Source organism: Lontra canadensis, unplaced genomic scaffold (assembly GCF_010015895.1).
Source record: "Lontra canadensis isolate GAN:19392208 unplaced genomic scaffold, GSC_riverotter_1.0 scaffold166, whole genome shotgun sequence".
NCBI lineage: Eukaryota > Metazoa > Chordata > Mammalia > Carnivora > Mustelidae > Lontra > Lontra canadensis.
The window spans coordinates 1,665,392-1,680,434 of record NW_022631160.1 but is presented as its reverse complement, the minus strand read 5'-3'; the positions used below and the strand labels follow the sequence as shown (position 1 = coordinate 1,680,434).

General features: G+C 36.6%; 1 protein-coding gene across 2 annotated transcripts in view; it reads left to right on the top strand.

Annotated features, from left to right (window-relative positions):
* Positions 1 to 15,043, top strand: part of AR (androgen receptor) — a 207,409-nt gene that overhangs the window by 95,981 nt on the left and 96,385 nt on the right. The gene's annotated exons all lie outside the window — the stretch shown is intronic.

Sequence of the window (15,043 nt, the reverse complement as noted above, 5' to 3'; positions counted from 1 at the left end):
TCATGGAATCCTAGAAAACTAGTACCAGGAGTAAGGCAGCAGAATGGAAGGAGCATGTAACACATAGTCAGAAGTTACTGTGTCTTGGCCTAGCTCTGTCAATCACTGGCTTAGCTCCTCTGACTCCTTTTGCTCATCTGGAGAATGGGGTTAAGGAAAATCTGTATACGGCAGGATTGTTAGGGAAATTAAATAAGATACTTATTAGTCGGGGAGCTTGGGTGGCTCAGTGGGTTAAATTCTCTGCCTTTGGCTCAGGTCATGATCCCAGGATACAGGGATCGAACCCTGCATCGGGCTCTCGCTCAGCAGGGAGACTGCTTCCTTCTCTCTCTCTGCCTACTTGTGATCTGTGTCTGTCAAATAAATAAATAAAATCTTTTAAAAAAAGATACTTATTATTCAACTATGTATCTCCTTACCCTGCTGTACTTATCAGTAGCTGAAATGATTTTTTGAGGCTTTATAGGCTTGTTTCAGGCACCTCCCCCCAAATGGAAGCTTCCTAAAGGCAGTCAGTCACTTTTTTCTGACTTTTTCATCACCATATACCTAATCTAAAGGTGCCTGGTTTATGGTAGGTACTGAATACATTCTTACTGACAGAATGGATGATAATGAACATGAAGGTATTTTAAAATTTATGAAATGCTATTCATATAATTGTTGTTAAATTATTTGTTAAATTCAATTGTTAAATTGTTGTTAAATTAAATATCACTAATCTAACACCCTTATTTTATAGATACCACAAGGCAGCTTGGTATATTAGAAAGAGTACCAGATTAGGAATTAAAACCAGAGCTCAAATTACAACTCTACTACTTCATAGGTATTCCACTTAAGACAACTTACTTAACCTTCCCAAACTTCCCCTGAGTCATCTCCCTAAGTCTGCCTCAGAGTGGTTATGCAGAACTCATGAGATAAATGTATATCAGTGTGCTTTATGTTCTTGAAGTGCTCTGCTAATGTAGGTTTTATAAGATGAGAAAACTGAAGGTCAGAATAAAATGTGACTGGTCCATGGTTGTTACGGCAACAAGTTAATATCACAATTTATGATGGAATCTCAGGCTTCCAACTCCTAGACTAGTATACCAAAGTGGATTCCAGAGAAGAAACTGTGGAGGAAAGTAAACAGTGGCCAGGGATAAGGGAGAACGACTCTGTCTGGCAGCAACTTATGTGTTCATAATAATGGCAGAGGGGAGCTAGGAAGGTACTGTGTTAGAGACCACATGATCACTTTGCAGAATGGAAAGAGCTTGTTCTTCAAGTTGAACAATTCATTATGTTTATCTACTGTTGCACCAGCTCTTAACTACTTCACTTTAACCTAGTTCAAAATGATGCCAAGTATGACACATTTTCTTTCTCAGGTTTGATCCTAGATTACATTTTGTTCAGCTTGTGATATAGAAAGAAAGTAAGGTAAGGTAAGGGTATGTCAAGAAGTATCTTTCTTTCTGTTGAGGACAGAGGGAAAAATAATCTCAGGGATTTGGCTTAGATATGAGGAAGAATTTGTAGGCAGGAAGTGGAAGATACTATGATCAAATAGATGTTAAACATTTGGTATTTTTTTAAAAAAGATTTTATTTATTTATTTATTTATTTGACAGATAGAGATCATAAGTAAGTAGAGAGGCAGGCAGAGAGAGAGAAGCAGGCTCCCTGCTGAGCAGAGAGCCCGACACGGCGCTCAATCCCAGGACCCTGAGATCACTACCTGAGCCAAAGGCAGTGGCTTAAACCCACTGAGCCCCAGTTTTTTTTAAAGATTTTATTTATTTATTTATTTGATAGAGAGAGATCACAAGTAGGTAGAGAGGCAGGCAGAGAGAGAGAGATATTTGATATATTTTAAGAGAGGTTTTCATTTATCTGATAGATTTTAGCAGTGTCCTAATTAGGACTCAAACGTTGTTTAGGATATATCTTGGCCTTCAAATTGAGATATTGTTTAAAAGGCGATGTGGCTATTTTTTTTTAATTTATTGTGAGGCTTAAGAGTAAATCAAGGAGGAAAGAAAGAGGGAGGTGATTTAACAGGAAGTGCTTAGACAGTATCTAGGCCAGACACTGGAAATTCATCAATAAAGACCACATGATGGATGAGAAACAGATATATACATAGATTATTTATTTGTGATATGAAACATTATAGGTGCTTCCGAAAGAAGACTGTACAAGTTGGGGGTGTGATCATATTCCATCTAGGGGATAGTCAAGAAGGTTTCATGAGGGCACCTGGTTGGCTCAATTGCTTGGGCGTCTGCCTTCAGCTCCAGTCATGATCTTAGGGTCCTGGGATCAGGTTCTGCATTGGGCTCTCTGCTTAGTGGGCAGTCTGCTTTTCTCTCTCTCAAGTAAATTAAATCTTTTTTTTTTTTAAAGGGCTTCATGGTGTAGGTGATGGCCTCTTAAGCTGGGACCTGAATTATGAGATAACATAGAATGAGAGACAAATGGATGAGAGCAGTGCAAGGTCATTCCATTCGGAGGGAATGGCTATGTAAGCCAAGACACAGAGGGGTAAAATAGAGTTAAGACAGAGGAAATGAAACAGGGTAGTATGGCTCAAAGGTCATATGGGAAAGTTAGTGGAAGATGTAAGGACCTAGCACATAGGCCTTGAACGTCAAGCTAATGCTTTGAATTTGTATCCTGTAGGCCAAGTGATTTTTAGTGCCTGCCTAAGATCATTAACGCAAAATTACAGATGCTCAGGTCTACCTGTAGCTTCAGATTCAGACAACTCTGGGCTAAGTTAGGGTGGGATCAGAGCTCTGTACCTCCTCTGGGGATTCCCTTGCATCAATGAATTAGGCACTGCTGTAGACCATAGTGAATTACTAAAAAGTCTTAAGAAAAGAGTTATAGAAGCAAATATTTTAGATAGAATTCCTCTGGGGTCTTGTGTAATTTATGGATTGGAGAGGATCAGACAGAAAGCAGAAAGACTTCAATAAGAGATATGCAGTCATTTTTAAGGTAAGATTGTGTGTGGGGAAGGGGTGGGTATTATTTAGGCAGTAAATTAACAGATACTAGTCACTGATTGGGTAGTGATGGTAGGTGAAACACATTAAGGAAAAACTGTATTATTACCAATACATTATGTCTAGAGTAATTCACGGTTTTCTGGACTGAGTCACTGGGAACTGTGAGAAACTCATCAAAAAACTGATCGTGGAGTCGGAGAGACTTGAGTTCAAATCTTACGGCCATCATTTACTGTCTATGAATCTCGGGCTTAAGGTTTCTGGGCCTCAGTGCTCTCTTCTGAAAAATGGGGGTAATGGTGTACACCTCATTAATTTGTTGTAAAGATTAAATGATGTTAAGGTATGTAGAATATAGTTTAGTAGCTCGGACATATAGGTGCCCAGTAGATATCAGTTATTATTGGGCTATATATTATGATGTGTACTGTAGTAGCATGGAGTAGGGGATTTTTTTTTCTCTGCCAATGACCCCCTATCCCCACAGTCAAAATCAGTATCTTATGTTGGGGAGTAGAACATTTTTTGTAAGTATCAAGTTAGTACCTAGCATTGGGTCAGGCCTTGCTCTTTGTGTATTTAAGAAAGCAGGGTAAGCCCTATTGCTAATGAGTACCATTGACAGTTTTTGGAGCTCCTGTAGGTTCTTCATACCAATATAAAATGTCTAATTTTGTATTTCCAGATTGTGGACTGAACTTGGAATCTCATCAGCATTTCATTGCTACCTGAGTTGTGTCTGCTCACATAAGTGCTATCTTTGTTTTCTTGGTTTGTGCTCAGACACTTGGCTGAACACTTTTCACATTTCTTAAGCTATGTTGTGTTTCCCTTGCCTTAAAGTCACAAAGACTTTAAAGTTGAAACTGTATTTTATTCAGTGCTTTCACAAGTTTTATACAAGGGATGGTAGTACCTGCTGCTTTTCTGCCTTAATTTGCAGTGTAGACAGAGGAGGAAGCAGAGTGGTGCATTGTGGAGCTCACCGGACTGGGAGTCAGATGCCCTGGACTCTAGCCCCAGTAGAAAGCTGAGTTAGAATGAGGAAAATGGGGAGAAATGACAATTTATTTTCAGTGTGCTAGACACTTTTCCGTGTAATTTCTGATGCATTTGTCACAAAACCTATTTGAGGCTGGTACATTATTTTCTTCATGTTGTAAATAAGAAAACTGATGATAGGGAGGTTAGGTTCATCTTGTACCCAACATTAATGGCTAAAGATAAGTAGAGTTCAAACCTGAGCATCTCTTCCCCCAAAGCCTTTGCTTTTTACAATCCTGACACTGCAACTTACTAGAAAATGCCTTTAACTCTGAACTTCATTTGCCTCATCTGTAAAATGGTATCTCTAACATTTGCTCTGTATGATAATAAATTTCCTCAGACCAGACTTTCGATAGGGGACAGTGATATTTGAGTCTTTGGGTTCTTAATATATTCTAAGTGCCTCTCACACTGCCTACCACATGATAGGGCACTCAGTATTTTCTGATTTCTTTCCAGCAAGAGGGTAGTTTTGTAATGGATGAGATCCATTTTGTGCTTGCTACTTAATGATATTACCATTTTCTTAAAGATTCCTTGGCTATAGCTGAGTGTCTATTTGATGTTGGCCATCTTATAGGTATTTCATAGGTTGACTCCTTTTTTTAAAGATTTTATTTTCAATAGCTATATAAAATATTTATATATCTAAAATCTTTCTCTCTCTCTCAAGATATATATATATATATATATATATATATATATATATATATATATTCCCTGTTGAGTAGGGATTCCAGCAGGGGGCTCAATCCTAGCCTGAGTCAAAACCAAGAGTCAGGTGTTTGACCGACTGAGCCACCCAGGTACCCCCCATAGGTTGACTCTTGCGTATTCTAAGCCCTGGGAAAAGTTAGTCTACAGAAGGTGACTAAAAACATTGTTCTACAGAACTCTGGCATAGAGTTTATATAATACCTGGCTTCTAGTCTCAATCCTATCTCAGGGAAACTATTTCTTCTAGTCAATTATCTATCATTTTCTGGGCCTCAAATTTTCCCCTAAACAACAAGAGAGACTAAATCAGTGGTTTTAATCCTTGATTGGACATTAACATCATTAACATCAACTTTAAAAAAAAATAGGATGCCTGGACCCCACCTTAATTCAATTAATTCAGAATTGGGGGCGTGGGAGAGTTTTCCAGCAATTTTACCATACACCCAAGGATGAAAAACACTGGGTTAGATAATCTCTGAGAACCATTCAGCCCTGACAGTCAATGGCAGTGCTATGCCATATAGCATGGTAAACAAAATACATGTTTTGGAGTTAGCCAGACATGCATTCAAATCCTTGCCCTTCTACTTTAACTAGCTCTGTGATCTTGAAAAAATTATTCAATGGCTCTGTACTTCTGACTCCTCATTGTAAAATGGAGATAGTCTGTGTATCCTGCAGTAGTAGTTATAAGGATGAAGGATGGTGCTTAATACATAGTAAGCTTTCAGTCTCCAGTATCAGAAGTTCAAATGGAGGATGTGAAGGAAATATTGGTCCAGTAAGATTTAACATGAAAATTAAAAACAAGTTATTTTTCTCATTTCCTTTTTCTTTTTCTTTTTTTCTTTCTTTCTTTCTTTTTTTTTTTTTTTTCTGGTAATGGATTCCGGAAACAAAGAATGTGGAAACATCTCTCAGACCTCAGATTTGGTGACACCACAGAAAGGAATCTGGCTAGTTCTTCTGTGGCTGATTGGCTGAGATGACTAGGAAGCCACTGGAAAGATTTTGCTCACAGAATATAGCAGATGTGGCTTAGGAGATGTAGGGACATGACTGTAATAAGGATTCATCTGTTCAGCCCCATTTCTGAAAGCGATTTCAGAAGAAAAGGACAGCTTGGCCATTTTGGTGAGGCACACTGATAAAAACAGTCTTACTGCCACCCTTCCAGCTATCTTGACATGTTTATCAGTTGATATAAACTACAGGAAAATGTAAATCATCAGTAGACCTATAACTACCAGATACATAGTGATAAGTAATTTTTCTATCCATACATGTCTCTGCTTGTCAGGTCTGTGGCTTGAGTACACATTAGAACCATGGGCATCCTCATCTGATCTATTCCAGAGTAAATGTTTGACAAGTATGTAAAACACCTAGCTAGATTAGTAAGAGGATTTTAGTATCTGGTGGGCATTAATTTCTAGTACCCCCAGGCAAAGCACACAATTTTCTCTTCCTGTAGTAATCAGTATCTTGGTCCCTTTTGTAGTATTTTTCTTCTTATACATTGCATTAACTATCTGTGCACTCATCTTAACCCAAAATGAGCCCATGGAGACTCCTTTGTAAACAAGGGCTGTGTCTTTCTCATCTTTACATACCCATCATTTAGCAGAATTCTCCCTTCATAATGCATGAATGATATGAATTTTTGATTGGATGAATGTATGGTATGAGAGATGGCTCTTCTTCCTCCCTTCATGACACAAGATGAGGATTAGTGTGTGTGTATGTGTATGTGTTGGGGGAAGGAGTGATTTTTGTAGCATGTGAAATACAACCTGTCTTGGAATATAAGGAAGTCTTCAACAATGTTAGAGTGAAGACTTCCATAAAACTACTTTTTCATAAAAGCAACAAACATACTAGCAGAAATTATGAAAACCAGTTTCTCCAGAACTCTGGAAAGCAAACAAAGTCTAGCAACAATCTGAAGTGCACTTATTCAAGAAAAATGACTATATGTTCTCTGATTAAATAGAAGTAATTAGAAATCAATAGCAGAAGGAAATGTGTGAAATTCACAAATGTGTAGTATTAAATAACACACCCCTAAATAAGCAGTGAATCAAAGAAGAAATCAAAGAAGAAATGAGAAAATTCTTGAGCTGAATAATAGCAAAAATATAATACATCAAAACCTATGAGATACAGATAAGTTAAACCAGTACTTAAGGGGAAATTTATAGCTATAAATGCCTAAGGCTGTAGTCTGAATGTGTTCCCCTTGTAAATCTTAATGCCCAGTGTAATGGTATTAGGAAGTGCGGCCTTTGGGGGTCACTTAGATCATGAGGTGGCACCCTCATGAATGTGATTAGTACTTTTATAAAAGTAAGTGATTAGAGTTTTTGCTTGCCTTTTGGCCATGTGAGGATATAAGGAGAAGTCTGCATAGTGGAAAAGGGCCCTCACACAATGCTGGCACCCTGATCTCAGACTTCCTGCCTCTAGAACCATGAGAAATAAATTTCTATTGTTTATAGGTCACCCAGGCTGTGGTATTTTGTTGTACTAGCCAGAACAGAATAAGACACCTATATTAATTAAGAAGAAAAAATCTCACATCAATAACTTAACTGTTCATGTTAAGAAACTAGAAAAAAAATAAAAACAAAAATAGGAATAAATATTAATAAAGATTAGTGGGGAGACAAATTAGAGGATAGGAAGAAACAATGGAATCAATGAAATCAAGAGTTACTTTTTTGAAAATATCAACAAAATTGACCACTAGACTAAGAAAAAAGACTTACATCACAAAATCAGCAATGCAAGTGAGACTATCACTAGCTACCTTAAAACAATAACACAGGATTAAAGGGCTTCTCAAATTAAGATGGTAGTGTAGTAGGGGAACGCTGAACATACCTGGTCCTTTGAATGTAGCTAGCTCAACATTCAACTATTTTGAACAACTAAGAAGATGATCTGAGGATTAAGGAAAGAATCTGCAAGTTGGAGTGAGAGAACATGACAGATGCAAGGCTTATCTTCATGAACAAATCAAAGTACACCCACTTAAAGTTCCAAACACTCATTGCTACAAGCAAACAGGAACTCCATAGAGGAAGGGCCACTGGGAAAGCGCAGCCAAAACACAACAGCAGCGTGTATACAACATATACCAGAAACACTTCCTGAGGTTTTGGTGGTGGTTGTACTTGTAGTTGTTGTTATTGCTGCTTGTGCTTTTTTGTTTTTCTTTCCTCCTTTCTTCCTGGAAACAATAAATAGAAGGAGAAACTCTCCCCAGAGGAAAGAACAGGAAAAAATACTCACTACCAGGGATATAATTACTACAGAATTAAGTAAAATATCTGCACTAGAATTTAAAATGATTATAAAGATACTAGCTAGGCTTGGTGGAAAAAAAACGTAGAAGACACAAGAGAATCCCTTACAATAGAAATAGAAGAATTAAAATCTAATCAGGACAAAATTAAAAATGTTATTAATAAAATGCAGTGAAAAATTGAGGCTTTAACAGTGAAGATAAATCAGGCAGAAGAGTCAGTGATACAGAAGACAAAATGATGGGGAATAAGGAAGCCAGAAAGAAGAGAAAAAGGAAACTATTGAATCATGACAGGAAACTTTGAGAAATCAACAATTCAATAAATAAAGTGAAATGATATCCGAATAATAGAGGTCTTGGGAGAAAGGGCCAGAAGGTTTATTTGAATAAATTATACCTGAAAACTTCCCTTATCTGGGGAAGGAAACAGGCATAAAGTCTAGGAGGAACAAACAAACAAACAAAAAGCCTTGAAATCAATAAAAATAGGTCTTTGTGTACGGTGTAAGAGAATGGTCGAGTTTCATTCTTCTACATATAGCTGTCCAGTTTTCCCAGCACCATTTATTGAAGAGACTGTCTCTTTTCCACTGTATATATTTTCCTGTTTTGTCGAAGATTATTTGACCATAGAGTTGAGGGTCCAGATCTGGGCTCTCTACTCTGTTCCACTGGTCTATGTGTCTGTTTTTATGCCAGTACCATTCTGTCTTGATCACAGCTTTGTAGTAAAGCTTGAAATCAGGTAACGTGATGTCCCCAGTTGTATTTTTCTTTTTCAACATTTCCTTAGCGATACGGGGTCTTTTCTGGTTCCAAACAAATTTTTGAATTATTTGCTCCAGCTCTTTGAAAAATGCCAGTGGAATTTTGATCAGAATGGCATTAAAAGTATAGATTGCTCTAGGCAGTATAGACATTTTAACAATGTTTATTCTTCTGATCCAAGAGCATGGAATGGTCTTCCATCTTTTTGTGTCTTCTTCAGTTTCTTTCATGAGTGTTCTGTAGTTCCTCGAGTACAGATCCTTTACCTCTTTGGTTAGGTTTATTCCCTGGTATCTTATGGTTCTTGATGCTATAGTAAATGGAATCGATTCTCTAATTTCCCTTTCTGTATTTTCATTGTTAGTGTATAAGAAAGCCACTGATTTCTGTACATTGACTTTGTATCCTGCCACGTTGCTGAATTGTTGTATGAGTTCTAGTAGTTTGGGGGTGGAGTCTTTTGGGTTTTCCATATAAAGAATCATGTCATCTGCGAAGAGAGAGAGTTTGACTTCTTCATTGCCAATTTGGATACCTTTTGTTTCTCTTTGTTGTCTGATTGCTGTTGCTAGGACTTCTAATACTATGTTGAACAAGAGTGGTGAGAGTGGGCATCCTTGTCGTGTTCCTGATCTCAACGGGAAGGCTGCAAGCTTTTTCCCATTGAGGATGATATTTACTGTGGGTCTTTCATAGATAGATTTTATGAAGTTCAGGAATGTTCCCTCTATCCCTATACTTTGAAGCGTTTTAATCAGGAACGGATGCTGGATTTTGTCAAATGCTTTTTCTGCGTCAATTGAGAGGACCATGTGGTTCTTTTCTCTTCTCTTATTAATTTGTTCTGTCACATTGATTGATTTGCGAATGTTGAACCATTCTTGTAGCCCAGGAATGAATCCCACCTGGTCATGGTGGATAATCTTTTTAATGTGCTGTTGGATCCTGTTTGCTAGGATCTTGTTGAGAATCTTAGCATCCATATTCATCAGTGATATTGGTCTGAAATTCTCCTTTTTGGTAGGGTCTTTGCCTGGTTTGGGGATAAAGGTAATGCTGGCTTCATAGAAAGAGTCTGGAAATTTTCCTTCTGCTTCAATTTTTTGAAACAGCTTTAGGAGAATAGGTGTTATTTCTTTGAAAGTTTGGTAGAATTCTTGACATATAACAGTGAGACTTGCAAATTTCAAAAATAAAGAGAAGATCCTGAAAGCAACTTGGTACAAGAGGTCCTTAACCTACACAAGGGTAGACACATAAGGCTGGCAGCAGACATGTTCACAGAAGCCTGACAGGCCAGAAAAGACTGGCATGATATATTTAATGTGTGAAATGGGAAAAATATTCAACCAAGGATACCGAATCCATCAAGGCTGTAATTCAGAATAGAAGGAGAAATAATTTCCAAAACAACAAAAAAACTAAAGGAATTTGTGAACACTAAACCAGGGGATCCTTTGAAGAGAGAGCCCAAAAGTAATAAAGACCAAAAAGGCACAGAGAACAGTGAATTTACAGGTAATACAATGCCACTAACTTCATATCCTCCAATAATTACTGTGAATGTGAATAGACTAAATGCTCTAATCAAAAGACATAGGGTATCATATTGGATTAAAAAAAAAGACTCATTCATATTCTGCTTATAGGAGACTCATTTTAGACCAAAAGACACCAGCAGATTGAAAATGAGGGATTGGAGAAGTATTATCATGCCAATGGACATCAAAAGAAAGCTGGAGTAGCCATTCTTATAACAGACCAACTAGATTTTAAAACAAAGATCACTGGGTGTGATGCATAAACAATGAATCTTGGAACACTGGAAAAATAAAGTAAAAAAAAAGATCATAATAAGAGATGAAGAAGGATACTATATATCATAATAAAAGGGTCTAGCTAACAAGAAGATCTAACAATTGTGAATATGTATGCCCCTAACTTGGGAGCAGCCAAGTATATAAACCAATTAATAACAAACATAAAGAAACTCATTGATAACAATACAATAATAGTAAATGACATTAAAATCCCACTTACAGCAATGGACACATCATTGAGACAGATCACGAAGGAAATGAGAGCTTTGAATGACACACTGGACCAGATGGAATTCATAGATATATTCAGCATGTTTCATCCTAAAGCAGCAGAATACTCAATCTTCTCGAGTGTACATAGAAGATTCTCCAGAATGGATCACATACTGGGTCACAAATCAGATCTCACCCAGTTTAAAAATATGCGATTATTGCATGCATAATTTTAGACCACAATGCTTTCTTTTTAAAAAGGTTTTATTTATTTGAGAGAGAGAGTGAGTGAGAGAAAAAGAGAGCGAGCGAGCTAGCACATGATTGGGGGAGAAGGGGCAGAGGCAGAGGGAAAAGCAGACTGCTGGCTGAGCAGGGAACCCAATTTGGGCTCAGTCCCAGGAAACTGAGATTATGACCTGAGCCAAAAGCAGATGCTTAACCAACTGAGGCACCCCAGAGCACAATGCTTTAAAACTTAAAGTCAAGTATAAGAAAAAAATGGGAAGGAACACAAATACATGGAGGTTAATGAGCATCCTACTAAAGAATGAATAGGTCAACCAAGAAATTAAAGAAGAATTTAAAAAAAAATACATGGAAGCAAATGAAAATTAAAACACAATATTTCAGAACCTTTTGGATGGGACAAAGGTGGTCGGTCCTAAGAGGGAAGTATATAGCAATACAAGTTTTTCTCAAGAAACAAGTATGCAACCTAAACTTACACCTAAGGGAGCTAGTAAAAGAAGAGGGGAAAAAAAAACCCAACCCTAAATCCAGCAGGAGAAGAGAAATAATAAAGATTAGAGCAGAAATAGAAGCAAAACAAAACAAAACAACCACACACACACACACACACACACACACACACACGCAAAAAAAAACAAACAAACAGCAGTAGAACAGATCAGTGTAACTAGGAAATGGTTAATTTAAAAGAATTAATAAGATTGATAAACCCCTAACCAGACCAATCAAAAAGAAAACAGAAAGGACCCAAATAAATAAAATCATGAATGAAAGAGGAGAGATCACAACCATCCCTGAAGAAATAAAAACAATTATAAGACAATATTATGAGCAATTATATGCCGACAAATTAGGCAATTTAGAGAAATGGATGCATTCCTAGAAACTTATAAACTACCAAAACTGAAACAGGAAGAAATAGGAAATCTGAACAGACACATAACCAGCAAAGAAATTGAACCAGTAATCAAAAATCTCCCAACAAAATGTCCAGGGCCAGATGGGCTCCCAGCAGAATTCTTCCAAACATTTAAAGAAGAATTATTACCTATTGTTCTGAAACTGTTTTGAAAAAGAGAAATGGAGGGAGAACTTCCAAACTCATTCTATGAGGCCAGCATTACCTCGATCCCAAAACCAGGCAAGGACCCCACCAAAAAGGAAAATTACAGACCAATATTCTTACCAAGATACTAGCTAATAGGATCCAACAGTACATCAAAAGTGTTATTCATCATGATGAAGCAGGATTTCTTCCTGGGCTGCAAGGGTGGTTCAATATCCGCAAACCAATCAATGTGATATACCACATTAATAAAATAAAGGACAAGAACCATATGATCCTCTCAATAGAAGCAGAAAGAGCACTTGATAAAATATGGCATCTTTTCTTGATTAAAAAAAACCTCTGCAGTGTAGGGATAGAGGGACCATACATCAATATCATGAAAGCCATATAGAAAAACCCACAGTGAATATCATCTTCAGCAGGGAAACACTGAGAGCTTTCCCCTAAGGTCAGGCTCACATCAGGGATGTCCATTCTCACAACTGTTGTTCAACAAAGTGCTGGAAATCCTAGCCTCTGCAGTCAGACTACAAAAAGAAATAAAAGGCATCCAAAGTAACAAAGAAGTAATCAAACTCTCACTCTTTGCAGACAACATGATATTCTATGTAGAAAACCCACAAGATTCCACCACAAAATTGCTAGAACTGGTAGAGGAATTGAGCAAAGTCACAGGATATAAAATCAATGCAGAGAAATCAGGTGCATTTCTATACACTAATAATGAGGCAGAATAAGGAGAAATCAAGAAATCCATCCTATTTATTACACCAAAAATTGGAAGATACCTAGGAATAAACTTAATTAAAGAGGTATAATATCTGTACTCTGAAAACTACAGAACACTTATGAAAGAAATTGAGCAAGATCCAAAGAAATGGAGAAAACACCCCTTGCTCATGAATTGGAAGAACAAATATTATTAAACTGTCTATGCTACCCAAAGCTATCTACACATTCAGTGCAATCCCTGTCAATATACTATCAATATTTTTCACAGAGCTAGAACAAACAATCCTAAAATGTGTGTGGCACCAGAAAAGACCCTGAATAGCCAAAGGAATGTTGAAAAAGAAAACCAAAGCTGGAAATATCATAATTCTGGTCTTTAAGCTGTATTACAAAGCTGTAATCATCAAGACAGTATGCTACTGGCTAAACAAAAGACACATAGATCAGTGGAACAAAAAAGAGAACCCAGATATGGACCTACAACTATATGATCCACTAATTTTTGACAAAGCAGGAAAGAATATCAAGTGGAAAAAAGACGGTCTTTTCAACAAATGATGTTGGGAAAATTGGGCAGCCACATGCAGAAGAATGAAAGTGGACCACTTTCTTACACCATACATAAAAGTAAACTCAAAACAAATGAAAGACTAAAATGTGAGACAAGAATCCATTAAACTTCTAGAGGAGAACACAGACAGAAACTTCTTTGACCTCAACTGCAGCAGCTTCTTGCTAGACATGTTTCCAGAAGCAAGGAAATGAAAGTAAAAATTAACTATTGGGACTTCTTCAAGATAAAATGTTTGTGCAAAGCAAAGGAAATAGTCAACAAAACTAAAACGTAACCTATGGAATGGGAAAAGATATTTGCAAATGTCTATCAAATAAAGGGCTGATATCCAAAATCTATAAAGAACTTATTAAAATCAATACCCCCAAAAAACAAAAAATCAAGAACTGAGCAGAAGACATGAACAGATATTTCTCCAGAGAAGACATACAAATGGCCAATAGACACATGAAAAAATGTTCCACATCACATGGCATCAGGGAAATACAAATCAAAACCATGATGAGATAGCCATACCACCTCACACCAGTCAGAATGGCTAAAGACCTTGAGGTATATATATACAATGGCATATTATGCAGCCATCACAAGAATGAAATTTTGCCACTTGCAATGATGTGGATGGAATTAGATGGTATTATACTAAACAGAATAAGTCAAAGAAAGACAAATACTGTATGGTTTATCTCATATGTGGAATTAAAGAAAAAAATAGGTGAACATTGGGAAAGGGAAGGAAAAATAAAATAAGAAGAAAACAGATGGAGGCAAACCATAAGAGACCCTTAACTATATAGGGAACCAACTGAAGATTTCTGGAGGGAGAAGTGGAGGGGGATGGCATAACTGGGTGATGGGCATTAAGGAGGGCACTTGATGTAATGACCACTGGTTGTTGTATGCAACTGATGAATCACTGAATTCTACCTCTGAAACTAATAATACAGTAATATGTTTCAGAGGTAGAATTCAGCTGAAACTAATACTACAGTAATATGTTCACATGTTGTAATGAGCACTGGGTGTTATACGCACATATGAATCATTGAACACTGCATCAAAAACTGTATAGTGCACTGTATAGTGACTAACATAACATAATAAAAATACTGTAATATGTTAATTTAAATTTTATAAATTTAAAAAAAGATTAAAAAGGATTAAAGGATTTAATTTAAAAATTTAAAAAAGGATTAAAATTTAATAAAAAGATTTTAAATTTTATAAATTTAAGAAAGGATGAACAATGCATACCAACAGATTACATATCCTAGATGAAATAGGAACTAATCAGAAGACACAAACTATCTAAACTAACTTGAGAAGAAATAGAAAATCTGAATATTTCTATAACAAGTAAAGAGAATAAATATAACATTAGTTCAGTATATTAGTAATACAATAAAGAAACTTCCTATACCATCTGCCACCATACAATGCTATTACAATACACTAATACAATAATATCCTAAAGAATCCATAATAAACTATTAATATCATTAACTATATTCCTTATGTTGTGCCCTTTGT